Source organism: Arachis ipaensis, chromosome B3 (genome assembly GCF_059453495.1).
Source record: "Arachis ipaensis isolate K30076 ecotype BB chromosome B3, ASM5945349v1, whole genome shotgun sequence".
In the NCBI taxonomy this organism is placed as follows: Eukaryota; Viridiplantae; Streptophyta; class Magnoliopsida; order Fabales; family Fabaceae; genus Arachis; species Arachis ipaensis.
The window spans coordinates 73,374,087-73,377,994 of NC_142438.1; the positions used below are offsets into that span (position 1 = coordinate 73,374,087).

Below are 3,908 nucleotides of genomic sequence, written 5' to 3' on the forward strand. Positions count from 1 at the left end.
TTCTCCCTCATCTCCTTCTAATTATTTATTCATCTACTAACACTTCTCTTCATCTCACATCACTGCTCCTATCCTTACCCTTGTGTTTGAATTCTTCATTCTTCTTCACCCCTATTCCTTTTCTTCTTCTACTAACAATAAGGAACCTCTTTACTGTGACATAGAGGATTTCTCTTCTTTTCTTGTTCTCTTCTCTTTCTTATGAGCAGGAACAAGGAAAAAGGCATTCTTGTTGAAGCTGATCCAGAACCTGAAAGGACTCTGAAGAGGAAACTAAAAGAAGCTAAATTACAACAATCCAGAGACAACCTTATTGAAAATTTCGAACAAGTAAAGGAGATGGCAGCCGAACCCAACAACAATAATGCAAGGAGGATGCTTGGTGACTTTACTGCACCAAATTCCAATTTACATGGAAGAAGCATCTCCATCCCTACCATCGAAGCAAACAATTTTGAGCTGAAACCTCAGCTAGTTTCTCTGATGCAGCAGAACTGCAAGTTTCATGGACTTCCATCTGAAGATCTTTTTCAGTTCTTAACTGAATTCTTGCAGATCTGTGATACTGTTAAGAATAATGGAGTAGATCCTGAAGTCTACAGGCTCATGCTTTTCCCTTTTGCTGTAAGAGACAGAGCTAGAATATGGTTGGACTCTCAACCCAAAGACAGCCTGAACTCTTGGGATAAGCTGGTCACGGCTTTCTTAGCCAAGTTCTTTCCTCCTCAAAAGCTGAGCAAGCTTAGAGTGGATGTTCTAACCTTCAGACAGAAGGAAGGTGAATCCCTCTATGAAGCTTGGGAGAGATACAAGCAACTGACCAAAAAGTATCCTTCTGACATGCTTTCAGAATGGACCATCCTGGATATATTCTATGATGGTTTATCTGAGCTATCAAAGATGTCATTGGACACTTCTGCAGGTGGATCCATTCACCTAAAGAAAACGCCTGCAGAAGCTCAAGAACTCATTGACATGGTTGCTAATAATCAGTTCATGTACACTTCTGAGAGGAATCCTGTAAGTAATGGGATGCCTATGAAGAAAGGAGTTCTTGAAATTGATACTCTGAATGCCATATTGGCTCAGAATAAAATATTGACTCAGCAAGTCAATATGATTTCTCAGAGTCTGAATGGAATACAAGCTGCATCCAACAGTACTCAAGAGGCATCTTCTGAAGAAGAAGCTTATGATCCTGAAAACCCTGCAATAGCAGAGGTAAATTATATGGGTGAACCTTATGGAAACACCTATAACCCATCATGGAGAAATCATCCAAATTTCTCATGTAAGGATCAAAAGCCTCAACAAGGCTTTAATAATGGTGGAAGAAACAGGTTTAACAATAGTAAACCTTTTCCATCGTCCACTCAGCAACAGACAGAGAACTCTGAACAAAATACCTCTAATTTAGCAAACTTAGTCTCTGATCTATCTAAGGCCACTGTAAGTTTCATGAATAAAACAAGGTCTTCCATTAGAAATTTGGAAGCACAAGTGGGCCTGCTGAGTAAAAGGATCACTGAAATCCCTCCTAGTACTCTCCCAAGCAATACAGAAGAAAATCCAAAAGGAGAGTGCAAGGACATTGAATTAATCACCATGGCCGAACCTGTGAAGGAAGGAGAGGACGTGAATCCCAAGGAGGAAGACCTCCTGGGACATCCAGTGATCAATAAGGAGCTTCCCTCTGAGGAACCAAAAGAATCTGAGGCTCAACTAGAGACCATAGAGATTCCATTAAACCTCCTTATGCCATTCATGAGCTCTGATGAGTATTCCTCTTCTGAAGAGAATGAGGATGTCACTGAGGAGCAAGTCACCAAGTACCTTGGTGCAATCATGAAGCTCAATGCCAAATTATTTGGCATTGAAACTTGGGAAGATGAACCTCCCTTGTTCACCAATGAACTAAGTGATATGGATCAACTGACATTGCCTCAGAAGAAACAGGATCCTGGAAAGTTCGTAATACCTTGTACCATAGGCACTATGATCTTCAAGGCTCTGTGTGACCTCGGTTCAGGAATAAACCTCATGCCCCTCTCTGTAATAGAGAAACTGGGAATCTTTGGGGTGCAAGCCACTAAAATCTCATTAGAGATGACAGATAATTCAAGAAAACAGGCTTATGGACAAGTAGAGGACGTGTTAGTAAAGGTTAAAGGCCTTTATATCCCTGCTGATTTCATAGTCCTAGATACCGGGAAGGATGAGGATGAATTCATCATCCTTGGAAGACCCTTCCTAGCCACAGCAAAAGCTGTGATTGATGTGGACAGAGGAGAATTGATCCTTCAATTAAATGAGGACAACCTTGTGTTTAAAACTCAAGGATCTCTCTCTGTACCCATGGAGAGGAAGCACAGTAAGCTTCTCTCATTGCAGAGTCAACCAGAGCCCCCACAGTCAAACTCTAAGTTTGGTGTTGGGAGGCCACAACCAAACTCTAAGTTTGGTGTTGAACTCCCATATCCAAACTCTAAGTTTGGTGTTGGGAAGTCTCAACAATGCTCTGAACATCTGTGAGGCTCCATGAGAGCCCACTGTCAAGCTATTGACATTAAAGAAGCACTTGTTGGGAGGCAACCCAATTTTTATTTATCTAATTTTATTTTTCTTGTTCTTTCATGTTTTATTAGGTTCATGATCATGTGGAGTCACAAAATAAATATAAAAATTGAAAATGGAATAAAAAATAGCAGAAGAAAAATCACACCCTGGAGGAAGACCTTACTGGCGTTTAAATGCTAGTAAGAAGCATGTTTTGGGCGTTCAACGCCAGAACAGAGCATGGTTCTGGCGCTGAACGCCAGAAATGGGCAGCATCTGGGCGTTTGAACGCCAGAAATGCACCCTGGAGAAGAGCTGGCGCTGAACGCCCAGAACAAGCATGGTTCTGGCGTTCAACGCCAGAAATGGGCAACAAATGGGCGTTCAACGCCCAGAACAAGCACCAATCTGGCGCTGAACGCCCAGAATTGTGTGCAAGGGCATTTTACATGCCTAATTAGGTGCAAGGTTGTAAATCCTTGAACACCGCAAGATCTGTGGACCCCACAGGATCACCTCAGGATCTGTGGACCCCACAGGATCCCCACCTACCTCCACTTACTTCTTCTCACCCCTCTTTCACACAATCCCATAAACACTCTTCCCCAAAACTCTTCACCAATCACCTCAATCTCTCTTCCCTATCACCACTTCACCACTCACATCCATCCACTCTTCCCCATAAACCTACCTCATAAACTCCACTTACCTTCAAAATTCAAAATCAATTTCCCACCCAAACCCACCCTATATGGCCGAAACCTTACCCCCTCCCTTCCCTATATATAACCCTTCATTCTTCCTCATTTTCACACGACACAACCCTCTTTTCTCTTCTTGGCCGAAACACACCTCCCCCCTCCTCTCCATATTTTCTTCTTCTTCTTCATCTATTCTTTCTTCTCTTGCTCGAGGGCGAGCAAAATTCTAAGTTTGGTGTGGAAAAAGCATAAGCTTTTTGTTTTTCCATTACCATTGATGGCACCCAAGACCGGAGAATCCTCTAGAAAAGGGAAGGGGGAAGACAAAAGCTTCCACCTCCGAGTCATGGGAGATGGAAAGGTTCATCTCCAAAGCTCATCAAGACTACTTCTATGATGTTATGGCCAAGAAGAAGGTGATCCCCGAGGTCCCTTTCAAACTCAAGAAAAATGAGTATTCGGAGATCTGACATGAAATCCAAAGAAGAGTTTGGGAAGTTCTAACAAACCCCATCTAACAAGTCGGCATCCTAATGGTTCAAGAGTTCTATGCCAATGCATAGATCACTAGGAACCATGATCAAAGTAAGAACCCGAATCCAAAAAATTATGTTACAATGGTTCGGGGAAAATACTTAGATTTTAGCCCGG

General features: G+C 42.3%; 1 non-coding gene across 1 annotated transcript; it reads right to left on the minus strand.

Moving 5' to 3' along the window:
- Positions 1-738: 738 nt before the first annotated feature.
- LOC148571129 (small nucleolar RNA R71) lies at positions 739-846 on the minus strand. The gene has a single exon (XR_015908557.1). It is a non-coding gene; the product is annotated as a small nucleolar RNA R71 (small nucleolar RNA).
- Positions 847-3,908: the final 3,062 nt, after the last annotated feature.